We start from the raw sequence: 16,065 nt of genomic DNA, 5'->3' as shown, positions 1-16,065 counted from the left end.
AGATTAATTGGCGCTAAAATGAACTAATAAATTCAATGATTGAAACTATTTACAGATTTCTCATGCAACCCTTCCCATGGTCACACTGTTCGATTTGTGTCTTTTAGTTTGAAATTAGGAATTCAAAGTAATCTGAAAGAGGAACTAGAATCAAGCTCTAACTGTCAAAAACTCGTGTACGGTCAAAATTACACCATAGGTATCAGTTTATGTTTGCTCGAACAATATTTCGTGCTCTCTCTTCTTGCCTGGCGAGCAGCATCATAGAGTAACTAAAATAAAGTAAAATAACCAAATAGAAACATATAGAACGTTATAAAGAACAAGAAATACAAGTTAATTTCCGATTCGTAGGAGATGCCACCAAAAATGATACATTTGGAGATTTTTAAGTCAAAAACTAGATTGGAGACCAGCATACAAAAAAGGCCATAGTTTGAGGACCACTGTTACAATTTTCTGTTTATTTTTTTTGTCAAATGCACAATACTAATGATTAATAAGAGAATTTGTGTGGGATACGCACGTTGATGGCTTAATATATTCAAACTAAATTTTTTAATAATAAGGTTACATTTTAATTCCATGAAAGGTTCATAACCTTTACACACGATTTAATATTTATGCCTCAAACTTTTTTTTCATCATATTCTTATTTTCAAATTAATCTAAATTGTTCCTGATTATGGTTTCTCTCCAAACTTTTCTTTAAGATAGAGTTAAACAATTTATTTTCTCATTGTACTTTTAAAGAAGTAAAATAAGAAATAATGCAAAAATACGATTAAATATTTGACCTTCATTTTAAAGCACATTAAAAATATTTTTGGACGAAAATCATAATATAGCATAAAATTTTCTGATCAATGAAATGATAAAAATAACAATGTGATAAAGAAAAGGATGTAAATATAAGTACTGTTATGCCTTGCTACTGATGCTATATTCCAAGCATACGTGACAATCATGTGGAGGCAACAGTCAGAGGAAAAGTCAAAGGTTGATTAGAGTCAAATGGCCGAAGCCCACTCAATTGCCGAAGTCCTTTATAACCTAAGCCATCTGTCCCGAACTCCCTCCCTCTGAAGGGCCTCGGATTAAAAGTGGTTCCCAAGGAGATCATAGCATCTAGCAAATGTTTGATGTGACTACTTGCTACCCAATTAAGTCAAATTGTGTCTGCATAATTAAATACACTGACAAACTCCAAAGGGCNCAAATGTTTGATGTGACTACTTGCTACCCAATTAAGTCAAATTGTGTCTGCATAATTAAATACACTGACAAACTCCAAAGGGCATCTGCTCCACCATATTGCAAATGGGAGATGGAACAGTTACGGTAAGACGTCCCAAAGGGTCGGATCTAGCCAAGTTTACTTCATCCAACGTCGAGATCAATGTTGTAACACTATAAATGTCAACCATTTTAACTCTTTCAATCTAATACAACTCTTTACACTTAAAGCTACAATTTGTCTTCTATTGTTTATATTCTTGCTATCTCAAGTCTAGATAATATTGCTTTAGTTCAGGCATGTTTAGGCAGTTTCTGGGACGCTGTGTGTAGGCCATGTCCGGGACGCGTCCTGGTCACGACAGCGATGCAGGTTGATTTTCAAGCACACGAAGGCAGCACGGTGTGCATGCCATGACATGGACGCAGGCATATTTTCATGCACACGAAGGTAGCACGGGATGCGGGCACATGAAGGTAGCATCGGGTGTCGTCCATGTGAAGGACACTGGCACATGTAGGCAACACGTAGTTCATACTGATGCCCATTGTAAGTACACCAGGCAGTTTCTTGGACATGGTGGGTAGTTGGCATGGCATTTATTCTCGTGTTTTCTATTGTAACCTACATGATGTCCACCTTACTAGTCGACAGTTATCGCTCTTCCGATCAACCCATCAATGCTGATGCCAATAGAAGAATAAGTGAAAGACATGACTGCTGCTACAATAGATCGATAGCCATGATAGCTCATTGAAGTTTTGTATTTGGCTAAGAATTATCTTAATTGTTGCAAATATTATCATGTATGGATAGTAGGATCTCGAACACTTGACAATTGACAAGATGACCATGGTTGTGGAAACAATTTGACCTCGAGACCACCTTGACGATACATCATATATATATTAGTTCGAAAAACATTGGAAATTGTTTGGAAAATAATATAAATACTCACACTATACAAATGGAAGCATTTATAGTGTATCCAATTGTAACCCAGATGAGATTACCATACTGGGCTAATCCACAAAGCTGAACTTTCCTACCTCCTACGAAGTACAAATTATTAGGAAATTACAAGTTTTTAAAATTTATCTTAACAAATATGCATCAAATTTCCCAAGCAAGCGTTACCTAAATGAAAACCAACAACTTCCATGTATGTGCAGTTTTCGTTGCCATTGATGGGTTGATCGGGGGAGCGATAACTGTCGGCTAGTAAGGTGGACGTCATGTATGTGATGATAGCAAACACGAGAAGAAATGCCACGCCAGCAACCCACCTGAGTTGTGCGGGGTAGGAAAGCTCAGCTTTGTGGATTAGCCCAGTATGGTAATCTCATCCGGGTTACAATTGGATACACTATAAATGTTTCCATTTGTATAGTGAGAGTATTTATATTATTTTTGAGAAAATTTCTAGTGTTTTTTAAATGAATATATATATATGATATATCGTCAGGGCGGTCTTGAGGTCAAATTGTTTCCACAAACACGACCATCTTGTCAAGTGTTCGCTATCCTACTATCCATATATGATAATATTTGTAGCAATTCAGATAATTCTTAGCCAAATACAAAACTTCCATGAGCTGTCATGGCTATCGATCTATTGCAGCAGCAGTCATGTCTTTCACTTATTCTTATATCGATGCCCATCACAGGCACACCGACTGAAATATCGTCGGAGTTGCACCATCGTCGGACGGGAAACTTGTCCGGGCTGACATGTGTCGATCCCTGGGGCCCCGAATTTTGCATGGACGCAAGCCACCCGTAGGCAGTTGCTCCCTAAAGCAGCTTACACATGCTGCTTGTTCCCTTTCATACACCTCCTCCCCCTATAATAGACTTTTGAGAAAAAACCCAAGCGACAGGAGTAGATATCAAAGGGCTGAAGTATCATACTATTTCTTTTCCATTTTCTGTAGGATTTTCGGTGATGATTTTTTAGAAAATTCTTTTTGCAGATGAAAGTATGATTGAATGAGGTTTCGAAAAAAATATTTTCGAAAAATATGTTTATTTTTTATTTAAAAAATATTAAAAATAGGGAAAAATCAGAAAAAATGAAAAACGGATGGGGAAACATCCCCAAAAATCATGAGAGGCTCGTTATAATCAAATATTTGAGGAGAAATTGCTCCTTTTGTCGAAAACAAGTTCGATTCACACGTATTTTGATGGATGCATGAAAACGGGGACGAGGGGCAGGAGGAAGGTGAAATGTGGTGGAAATAACTCGAAATGTATTAAATTTGAACTATAAACTTTTATCGAGCGATCATTTTATGTTCTCGAAAACCATCCATCGATGAAAAATAGCGAGGCTTACATATGCTTGTCATGTGACACGAAGGAAGTGTCGTGTCCTGGCAGTGGCAGAGACGCAGGCACATTTTCAAGCATTCTCAGGCACCTTCAGGCACAAGATTTGCACGCCATGTCAGGGATGCGGGCACGTTTTTAGGCATTTCTAGGCAATTTTTAGGACAAGCTGTGCAAGCCATGTACAAGAAGCGTTCCAGCCGTGGCAAGGAGCTGGCAGATTTTCAGGCACACGAAGCAGCATTGTGTACAAGCAATGTTAGGGACGCAGGCACATTTTTAGGCATTTCTGGGACACGATGTGGAGGCTACATCTAGAACGCCAACAGATTTTCAGGCATTTCTAGGCAGTTTATGGCACACGGTGTGCAGGCCATGTCCAGGAAGCGTCCTTGCCGTGACAGTGAGCAAGCCATGTCAGGGACGCATGCACGTTCCCAGGCATTCTGGGCAGTTTCTAGGACACAGTGTGCAACCCATGTCCGGGGACGCAGGCTGATTTTCAGGCACACAAAGGCAGCATGGTGAGCAAGCCATGTCAGGGACGCATACACGTTCCCAGGCATTCTGGGCAGTTTCTAGGACACAGTGTGCAGCCCATGTCCGGGACGCTCTAGGTATTTCTGGGATACGACGTGCAAACCATGTCAGGGATGCGTTCGGGCCATGGCAAGGACGTAGCTTGATTTTCAGGCATTTTTAGGTAGTTTCTGGGACACGATGTGCAGGCCATGTTCGGGGCACTCTAGGCAGTTTCTTGGACATGGTGTACAGGCCATGTCTGGGATCCGTCCTGACCATAGCAGGGATGCAGGCAGATTTTTAGGCACATGAAGGTAGGACGGTGTGCAGGCCATGTCAGGGACGCAGACACGTTCCCAGGCTTTTGGGCAGTTTCTGGGACACGGTGTGCAGGCCATGTCCGGGACGCGTCCGGGCCACGACAGGGACGCAGCCTGATTTTCAAGCATTTTGGTAGTTTTTGGGCATGGTGTGCAGGCCACGTCCGGAACGTGTTTGGACCGCGACAGAGACACTGCCTAATTTTCAGGCATATCTAGGCAGCTTCTGGGACATGGTTTGGAGGCCATGTCCCGGACGCGGCATGGACGCAGCCTGGTTTTCAGGCATTTCTAGGCAATTTCTAGGACACGGTGTGTAGGCCATGTCCGGGCCACCGTAGGGATGCAGCCTGATTTTGAGGCATTTTTGGGTAGTTTCTGGGTACGGTGTGCAAGCCATGTCCAGGACGCGTCCTGGTCGGGACAGGAACGCAGCCTGATTTCCAGGCAGTTTCTAGTACACGGTGTGTAGGCCATGTCCAGGACGCCGCAGGGACGAAGCTTGATTTTCAAGCATTTCTAGGAGTTTTTGGGACACGTTCTACGTTCGGGACACGTCCTGGACACGGTAGGGACGCAAGCTGATTTTCAGGCACACGAAGGCAGCATGGTATGCAGGCAATGTCAGGGATGCAAGCACATGAAGGCATATTTTCATACATATGAAGGCAGCACGGAAAGCGGGCACATGAAGGCAGCACTGAGTTTTACGAGGTGCCTTTCTTCTTAGCACAGAAAGGAACACCGTGCAAGTGTAGTCTGCTCCGCTAGACTACTTTCTACCTTTTCTCGATCGCGTCGGGATGAAAGAAAATTGATTACAATTTTGTAGAAAGCTTACAATAGAGAATTTGAATACATTGAAAGTAAATTGAACATTGATTGATGAAAATTGAACATTACAATTGACTAAAGCAAAAAATTACAATTGCTGTGCAAGGGGCTGACACCAGTGAGTTTGAAAGATTTTTGAATGACTAATACCCCTTATAATAGCATTCGGATCAAAAACCTAAGTGACAGGAGTAGACGTTTAAAAGACGAGGAATCATACTAAATGTTTATTAATATCAGAGCTATTTTACAACAGAAATAAATATTACAATGAAAAGAAAATTACAACTCAGACTTGAAATAATATTTACAATGTATGGAAAAAGTTGGGCAAATTGCGGCTGCGATAGTGTCAAGGGGTTAAGTAAAGTTGTGGTCCTTGACATTCTCCCCCATTTGTTTTGATGATGTCCTCGGTGCCATCAATGCATGATATGCTTCAATTAATGGTTTGAAGGCTCCAAGATCCTTTTCTCTTTCTTAAGTATTCTCCTCGCTGCTGCATCTAATCCATTTGACCAAGTACTCTTGATGATCTTTTCGAGAAGCTCGAGTGATTCGATGGTCAATAATAGCTTCAGCAACTTTCTTTCCAAATTCTTCAGTTCAAACACAGGTCGCTTCGGCTCATTTCTAGATGTGTCCTCCTTATCTGCAAAGTATGGCTTCAGCACACTAACATAAAGGACCTTGTGGATTTTACACTATAAAGGGAGTTCAACTCTGTATGCAACTCTTCCAATCCTCTTCACGATGGATAATGGTCCAATGTATTTTAGCACCAATCTTAAAGTCCTTCCCTCTTGTTGGTTTGTAAACATTTCTGTCGGAAAGCTTAATTATTACCAGATCTCCAACATTGAATTCAATGAATCAACGCTTTAGATCTACAACCTTTTTATACCATTTTTGAGCTTTCTCAAGATAACTCCGAGCAATTTCAATATTTCGTTTCCGCTTTTGAGAAAAGTTCTTTGCTTGAGGAGACTTGGTACTTTGTTCGATATCCACTATATGAGGGAGTAACAGTTGCTGGCCAGTAACAATCTCAAAAGGACTCTTATTGGTGGAAGAGCTCTTTTGGACATTAAAACAAATCTGAGTCGCATCCAAAAGTTTTACCCAATTTTTCTGCGAAGTAGAGATAAAGTGCCGAAGATATTCTTCTAGTATAGAATTGAAGCGCTTCGTCTGTCCGTCAAATTGTGGGTGAAAATTTGAACTCATGCTCAAAGTTGAACCAAGAAGTTTGAACAACTTAGTCCAAAATATGCCAGTGAAACAAGGATCTCAATCATTGATGATGTCCTTAGGCAGTCCCCAATATTTGACAATATGTTTGAAGAAGAATTGAGCTCTCTTCTGCGGATAAATACTTAGGCCCTACAATGAAAGTTGCGTATTTTGATAGACGGTCCACCACGACGATGATAGTGTCAAAATCCTCAACTTTTGACAACCCAATAATGTAGTCCATCGATACACTTTCGAATGACCGAGTTGGGACGAAAAGGGGCTCTAACAAACCCACATTTTTTTGATGATTTGTCTTATCTTACTGACAAATAAGGCAGATTTTTACATAGGTTGCAATGTCATCCCGCATTTGAGCCCAATAGTATGCACGTTGCAGTAGTGTACAAATGCATTCCTCTTCGGGATGCCCCGCCCGAATCGTGTCGTGGCATTCTGTAATTAGTGATTTCTTAAAATCTTTGCCCTTAGGAACATCTCCCATCGAGCCAAAACTGTCGAGTTTTACCTTGCTTAATGAGGTCGACCAAATATTGAGTAGCCGGGCCCTTCTCCATAAGTGCCTGAATTTGGTCTTTTGTGTTCGTGTTGACGGCGCTCCTTGAAAGAGTAGCCACGGAGCAAATGGCTGCCAAATCGACCTGTCGACTCAGAGCATTAGCAACATGATTACTTGATCTAGGATGATATTTTAGCATAAAATTGAACTCTCAAAGAAATTCCTGCCAACGAGCCTGTTTGCTCGATAGTTTTGGTTGAGACATGAAGTGACTAGCAGCAGTGTTATCTGTGTTCACAACAAATGGAGACCCAAGCAAATAGTGATGCCATCATTTGAGACAAAGGACTACTGCCAACAATTCCTTTTCATGCACCGAGTAATGACATTCTGTTTGGTTTAACTTCGGGCTCTCATATGCTACCGAATGTCCTTCTTGCATAAGGACTCCACCAAGTGCAAAATCTAAAGCATCTGTATGAACTTCAAATATTTTAGTCATATTCGGTAAGGCTAAAATCGGGTTCGTCCACATGGACTTCTTCAACCTTTCAAAAGTAGTTTGGCATTGGGATGACCAATTCCAATCCTTATCCTTCTTTTGTCAATTCAGTAAGTGGCAGTGCAATTTCTAAGTAGCCTTTCACAAATATTTGATAGTAATTACATAACCCAAGAAATGAACGTACATCATGTACTCGAACCCGTGAAGTACTTGATTCATCATACCACAAAACGTTGCTGGAGCGTTTTTCAAACCAAAAGGCATCACTTTAAATTCAAAGGCTCCATATCTGATTACCACCATAGTCTTTGCTTCATCTCTCTCCTTGATCCGATCTTACCAATATCCAGACCTAAGATCAATTTTTGTATAATACTTTACCCGACTCAGTCGATCGAAGCAATCCACAACCATTGGGATATGATAGCTATTCTTTACAGTGATCTTATTCAAGGTTCGATAGTCACAGCACATTCTAAGAGAACCATCGGCCTTTTTCTGAAACAACATAGGAACTCCGTATGGTGACTTTACAGGCACAATAATTACAGTCTCCAACATTTCTCCCAATTGCTTCCTAAGCTCTTCAAGCTCAGGCTGAGACATACGGTACGGTGCCCTGGCGGGAGGTTTGGCACTTGGAATAAGTTCAATTTCATGATCAATCATCCTTCTTGGTGGTAATTTCTTTGGTAATTCATCCGGCATGATGTCCTCAAATTCCTGAATAAGCCTTTTAATGGTTTTTGGAATAGAACCAGTCGCCTCTTCGATCTCCTCTAATCAAAGAGTGTACAAAAAAGAAGGTTTATTTCTCTTGAAACCCTTACTAAATTGCATTGTTGAGATACTCTTCTCGGCTATCCTCCCAACTTGTATAGGGATGACACATGGCTTATTACCCATCATCATCAACGAATCAAATACGGTAACACTGATTTTTAGGCATTTCTAGACAGTTTCTGGGACATGGTGTGCAGGCCATGTCTAGGACATGACATGGACGCGGCCTGATTTTCAGGCATTTCTAGGCAATTTCTAGGACACGGTGTGCGGGTCATGTTCAGGAGATGTCCTGGCCACGACATGGATGCAGCCTAATTTTTAGGCATTTCTGAACAGTTTCTAGGCACGGTTTGCGGGCCATGTCCGGGACGCGTCCTGGCCGTGACAGGGACTCGGCCTGATTTCAAGGCATTACCGTTTCTATGACATAGAGTGCAGGCCATATCCAGGATGCGACAAGGACGCGGCTTGATTTTCAGGCATTTCTGGGCAGTTTTTTGGACACGGTGTGTAGGCCATGTCCGCGACGAATCCTGGCCACAGCAGGGACGCATGTAGATTTTTAGGCGCACGAAGGCAGCACGGTGTACAAGCTATGTCAAGGACGCAGTTATGTTCCCAGGCATTCTGGGCATTTTCTGGGATATAGTGTGTAGGCCATATCCAGTATGAATTTTGGCCACGGCAGGGACACAGCCTGATTTTTAAGCATTTCTGGGCATGGTGTGCAGCCCATGTCCGGACGCGTTCGGGTCCTGGCAGGGACTCAACCTGATTTTCAGGCATTTCTAGGCAGTTTCTGGGACACGGTGTGTAGGCCATGTCCAGGACGTGGCATGAAAGCAGCCTAATTTTTGGGCATTTCTAGGTAGTTTATGGGACATGGTGTGCTGGTCATGTCTGGGAGACGTCCGGGCCACGACATGGGCGCAACCTGATTTTCGTGCATTTTTGGGCAGTTTCTGGGACATGGTGTGCAGGCCATGTCCAGGATATGGCATGAAAGTAGCCTGATTTTCAAGCATTTCTAGGCAGTTTATGGGACATGGTGTGCAGGTAACGTCTGGGAGATGTCCGGGCCACGACATGTACGAAGCCTAATTTTGTAGGCATTACTATGCAGTTTCTGGGCTCGGTGTACAGGCCATATTCGGGACGCTTCCTGGCCGCGATAGGGACGCAACCTAATTTTAAGGCATTTCTAAGCAGTTTCTCGGACACAGTGTACAGGCCATGTCTTGGACTCGGCAGGGACGCAACCTGATTTTCAGGCATTTCTAGGCAGTTTTCGGGATATGGTATATAGGCCATGTCCGGGACGCGTCTTGGCCACAGTGGGGATGCAAGCAGATTTTCAGGCACACGCAGGCACGTTCCTGGGCATTCTGGGCAGTTTCTGGGACATGATGTGCAGGCCATGTCCGGGATGCATTCGGGCCACGACAAGGATGCGGCCTGATTTTCAGGCATTTCTGGGCATGGTGTGCAGCCCAAGTTCGGGACGCTTTCGGGCTGCGGTAGGGATGAAGCCTGATTTTTAAGCATTTCTAGGCAGTTTCTTGGACAGGGTGTGTAGGCCATGTCCCTGACGCGACATGGACGCAGCCTGATATTCAGGCTTTTCTAGGAAATTTTTGGGACACGGTATGCAGGCTATGTCTGGGACACGTTCGGGCCACGGCAGGGATGCAGCCTGATTTTCAGGTATTTTTGGACAGTTTTTGGGCACGGTGTGCAGGCCATGTCCAGGATGCGTCCTGGCCGTGACAGGGATGCGACTTAATTTTTAGGCATTTCTAGGCAGTTTCTGGGACACGGTGTGCAGGCCATGTCCGGGACGTGGTAGGGACGCAACCTGATTTTACAAGGCATTTCTAGGTAGTCTCTGGGACACGGTGTGCAAGCCATGTCCGGGACGCGTCCTGGCCACGGCATGGATGTGGGCAGATTTCAGGCACACGAAGGCAGCACAGTGTGCAGGCCATCTCTGGAGTGCAGGCACGTTCCCAGGCTTTTTTGGCAGTTTTTGGGACACGGTTTGCAAGCTATGTCCTGGACGCTCTAGGCAATTTCTGGGAAATGGTGTGTAGGCTTTGTCCGGGATGCGTCCGGGCCACAGTAGGGACGTAGCCTGATTTTCATGCATTTCTGAGCAGTTTCTGGGGTCGGTGTGCAGGCCATGTTCGAGACGTGATTTTTAGGCATTTCTAGGCAGTTTCTGGGACACGGTGTACAGGCTATGTCCATGACACGACATGGACGCAGCTTGATTTTTAGACATTTCTAGGTAGTTTCTAGGACACGGTGTGCTGGTCATGTCGGGACACGTCTGGGCCATGACAGGGACACAACCTGATCTTCAAGCATTTTTGGGCAGTTTTTGGGTGGTGTGCAGGCCATATCCGGGACGCGTTCTGACCGCGACAGGGATGCACACTAATTTCCAGGCATTTCTAGGCAGTTTTTGGGACACAATGTGCAAGCTATGTCCAGGACACGGCAGGGACGCAGCTTGATTTTCAGGCATTTCTAGGCAGTTTCTGGGACACGGTGTCCATGCCATGTCCGGGAGGTTGATTTTCAGGCACATGAAGGCAGCAAGATGTGCAAGCCATGTCATGGACACTTTCATGCACATGAAGGCAGCACGGGATCCGGGCACATGAAGGCAGCACGGAGTACCGTCCATGTGAAGGACGCTGGCACATGTAGGCAGCCCGTAGTTCATACTGATGCCCATCACATGCACACTAGGCAGTTTCTTGGACAGGGTGGGTAGCTAGCGTGGCATTTATTTTTGTGTTTTCTATCATAACCGACATTACGTCCACCATACAAGCTGACAGTTATCGTTTCCCCGTTCAACCCATCAATGTTGATGCCAATAGAAGAATAAGTGAAAGACATGACTACTGTTGCAATAGATTGATAGCCATGATAGCTCATGGAAGTTTTGTATTTGGCTAAGAATTATCTTAATTGCTGCAAATATTATCATATATAGATAGTAGGATATTGAAAACTTGACAAGATGGTCGTGTTTGTGGAAACAATTTGACCTCTAGACCGCCCTAACGATACATCATATATATATTAGTTTGAAAAACACCAGAAATTGTCTCTAAAATAATAGAAATACTCACACTATACAAATGGAAGCATTTATAGTGTATCCAATTGTAACCCGGATGAGATTACCACACTGGGCTAATCCACAAAGCTGAGCTTTCCTACCTCCTACGAAGTACAAATTGTTGAGAAATTACAAGTTTTTAAAATTTATCTTAACAAATATGCATCAAATTTCCCAAGCAAGCGTTACCTAAATGAAACTTAACAACTTCCATGTAAGTGTAGTTTTCATTGCCATTGATGGGTTGATCGGGGGAGCGATAACTGTTGGCAAGTACAGTGGACGTCATGTAGTTTATGATAGATAACACGAGAAGAAATGCCACGCCAGCTACCCACCCGAGTTGTGCGAGGGAGGAAAGCTCAGCTTTGTGTATTAGCCCAGTATGGTAATCTTATCCGGGTTACAATTGGATACACTACAAATGCTTCCATTTGTATAATGTGAGTATTTAAATTATTTTTGAGACAATTTCTAGTGTTTTTGAAACTTATGACGTATCATCAGGGCGGTCTCGTGGTCAAATTGTTTCCACAAACACGGCCATCTTGTCAAGTGTTCGATATCTTACTATCCATATATGATAATATTTGCAGCAATTCAGATAATTCTGAGCCAAATACAAAACTTCCACGAGCTGTCATGGCTATCGATCTATTGCAGCAGCAGTCATGTCTTTCACTTATTCTTATACCAATGCCCATCGCAGGCGCATCAGCTGGAGTATCACTGAGCAGCACCATCGTCAGACGGGAAACTTGCCCGGACTGGCACAAGGCTCCGAAGTTTACAGGGATGCGAGCCACTTGTAAGTAGTTGCTCCCTACAGCAGCATGCACATGTTGCTTGGTGCATGCTGCTTGTTCTCTTTCATGCACCTTCTCCCCCCTATAATAGACTTCTGAGAAAAAATCCAAGGGATAGGAGTAGATATCAAAGGGCTAAAGAATCATACTATTTCTTTTCCATTTTCTGTAGTATTTTTGTGATGAATTTTTAGAAAATTCTTTTTGGCAATGAAAGTATAATTGAATGGGGTCTCGAAAAAAATATTTTCGACGGAAAAATATTTTTTATTTTTTATTTAAAAAATATTAAAAATAAGGAAAAATCGGAAAAAATGGAAAACGGAAGGGAAAAAATCCCTGAAAATTACGAGAGGCTCGTTATCATCAAATATTTGAGGAGCAATTGCTCTTTTGTCGAAAATAATTTCGATTCACACGTATTTTGATGCATGAATAGAAAAGGAGGACGGGGACGAGCCAAAGGTGAAATGTGATGAAAACAACTCGAAATGTATTAAATTCGAACGATAAACTTTTGTCGAGTAATCATTTTATGTTCCCAACAACCATCCATCGATAAAACATCGTAGGGCTTACTTTTGCTCGTCATGTGACACGAAGGCAACGCCGTGCCCTGGCAGTGGTAGGGACGCAGGAACATTTTCAGGCATTCTCAGGCACCTTCAGGCACACGATGTACAGGCCATGTCAAGGATGCAGGCACATTTTCATGCATTTCTAGGCAGTTTCTAGGACAAGTGTGCAGACCATGTTCGAGATGCGTCCTACCCGCGGCAAGGACGCTGGCAGATTTTCAGGCACACAAAGGCGGCACTATGTACAAGCCATGTTAGGGACGTAGGCACATTTTCAGACATTCCTGGGACACGGTGTGCAGGCCACATCCAGGATGTCGGCAAGTTTTCAGGCATTTCTAGGCAGTTTATGGCACACGATGTGTAGGCCATATCCAGGAAGTATCCTGACCACGACGAGGATGCACGCTGATTTTTAGGCACACGAAGGCAGCACGGTGTGCAGGCCAATGTTAGGGACGCAGGCACGTTCCTAGGCATTCTGGGCAGTTTTTAGGACACGGTGTGCAGGCTATGACCGGGACTCATCCAGGCCATGGTAGGGACACAGCCTGATTTTCAGGTATTTTTGGGCAGTTTCTAGGCATAGTGTGTAGGCAATGTCCGCGACGAGTCTGAGCGGCGACAGGGATGCAGCCTGATTTTTAGGCATTTCTAGGCAGTTTTTGGGACACGGTGTGCAGGCCATGTACGGGCCACGGCAAGGACGCAGCCTGATTTTCAAGCATTTCTAGGCAGTTTTCTGGGCACAATGTCTAAGTCATGTCCGGGACGCGTCCTGACCGCAGCAAGGATACTGCCTGATTTTCAGGCATTTCTAAGCAATTTCTGGGACACGGTGTGCAGGCCATGTCCAGGACCGATAGGGACGCAGCCTAATTTTCAGGCATTTCTAGGCAATTTCTGGGACACGGTGCGCAGGCCACATTTGAGACGCGTCTTAGTCATGGTAGGGACGTAGGCTGATTTTCAGGCCAAGTCTAGGATGCGTCCTTGCCATCCATCGATAAAACATTGCGATGCTTACTTTTGCTCGTCATGTGACACGAAGGCAGCACCGTATCCTGGCAGTGGCAGGGACGCAGGTACATTTTCAAGCATTCTCAGACACTTTAAAGCACACGATGTGCAGGCCATGTTAGGGATGCAAGCACGTTTTCAAGCATTTCTATACAGTTTCTGGGACAAGTGTGCAGGCCATGTTCGAGACGCGCCTACCCGCGGCAAGGATGCTGGCTGATTTTTAGGCACACAAAGCCAGCACTATGTGCAGTCCATGTTAGGGACACAGGCACGTTTTCAGACATTTTTGGGACACGGTGTGCAGGCCACGTCCAGGATGCCAGCAGATTTTCAGGCATTTCAAGGCAGTCTATGGCACACGGTGTGTGGTCCATGTCCAGGAAGTATCCTAGCCACAATAAGGACGGACGTTAATTTTCAGGTACAGGAAAGAAGCATTGTGTGCAGGCCATGTCAGTGACGCAGGCACGTTCCCAGGCATTCTGGGCAGTTACTGGGGCACAGTGTGTAGGCCATGTCCGGGATGCGTCCAGGCCAAGGACGCAGCCTGATTTTCAGGTATTTTTGGACAGTTTCTGCGCACGGTAAGCAGGCCATGTCTGGGCATGGTGTGTAGGCCATGTTTGCGATGCGTCCGGGCCTTGACAGGGACGCAACCTGATTTCCAAACATTTCTAGACTGTTTTGGGACATGGTGTGCACGCCATGTCTAGGACAGGGACGCAGCATGAATTTCAGGTATTTTTGGGCAATTTCTTGGCACGGTGTGCAGGCCATATCTTTACACGGTGTGTAGGCCATGTTTGCGATGCGTTCGGGCCTTGACAAGGACGCAGCCTGATTTTCAGGCATTTTTAGGCAGTTTTTGGGACACGGTGTGCAGGCCATGTCTAGGATGCGGTATGGACGCAACCTGATTTTCAGGCATTGCTGGGCAATTTTTGGGACACGGTGTCTGGGACACGTCCTGGACACGGCAAGGACGCAGCCTGATTTTTCGGCATTTTTGGGCAGTTTCTGGACACAGTGTGCAGGCCATGTCCGGGATGCGTCCTGGCCGTGGCAGGGACGCAGCCTGATTTCCATGTATTTCTAGATAGTTTCTGGGACAAGGTATGCAGGCCATGTCTAAGACGTGGCAGGGACACAGTCCGATTTTCAGGCATTTCTAGGCAGTTTCTGGGACCCGGTGTGCAGGCTATATTTGGGATGCGTCCTGGCCATGGCAGGGACGCAGGCTGATTTTTAGACACACGAAGGTAGAACGGTGTGTAGGCCATGTCAGGGACGCATGCACACGAAGGTATATTTTCATGCACATAAAGGCAACACGGGATACGGGTACATGAAGGCTACACCGAGTGCCGTCCATGTGAAGGATGTTGGCATACGTAGGCAATAGTAGTTCATACCGATGCCCATCGCAGGCACACCAGGCAGTTTCTTTGACACGGTGGGTAGCTGGCGTGGCATTTGTTCTGGTGTTTTCTATCATAACCTACATGACGTCCACCATACTGGCCATAGTTATCGCTCCCCCGATCAACCCATCAATGCCGATGCCAATAGAAGAATAAGTGAAAGACATGACTGCTGCTGCAATAGATCGATAGCAATGATAGCTCATGGATGTTTTGTATTTGGCTAAGAATTATCTTAATTGCTGCAAATATTATCATATATGGATAGTAGGATATCGAACACTTAACAAGATGGTCACTTTAGGAAAGTTCATAAGTTATATAGTCAACGAATGGGGAATAAAGGCTAATCCAAAGAAGATTAAAGCCCTGATAAAAATGAGATCACCTAAAAAACCCCCAAAGAAGTTCAAAGTCTCACTAGGAGTATGGCAGCCTTGAGCCACTTCGTCTCGAAGGTGATTAGTAAGTGCCTTCCCTTCTTCAAGGTTCTAAAAAGAGGGAAGAAGTTCTAGAGAATGAATGAGTGCAAATGGGCCTTACAAGTTCTTAAGAAGTACTTGGGACAGGCCTCTTTCTATCCAAACTTAAGCTTGACAAGCCCCTATATATAGCGGTGACTACCAATGCGAGAGGAAGGTAATCATCAATTGCCTATTTATTATGTATGTGAAGTATTATTGGCAACAGAGACCACCTACCCTGACATGGAGAAAAGCTTTCTCTTTGATGACTATCTCCAAGAAATTGAGGCCATATTTCCAAACCTATGCCATTCAAGTAACAACAAATTTCCTACTCGAACAAGTGCTCTAG

This window comes from Olea europaea, chromosome 16 (genome assembly GCF_002742605.1).
Source record: "Olea europaea var. sylvestris chromosome 16, O_europaea_v1, whole genome shotgun sequence".
Lineage (NCBI taxonomy): Eukaryota > Viridiplantae > Streptophyta > Magnoliopsida > Lamiales > Oleaceae > Olea > Olea europaea.
Note: the sequence above shows the minus strand (reverse complement) of the source record.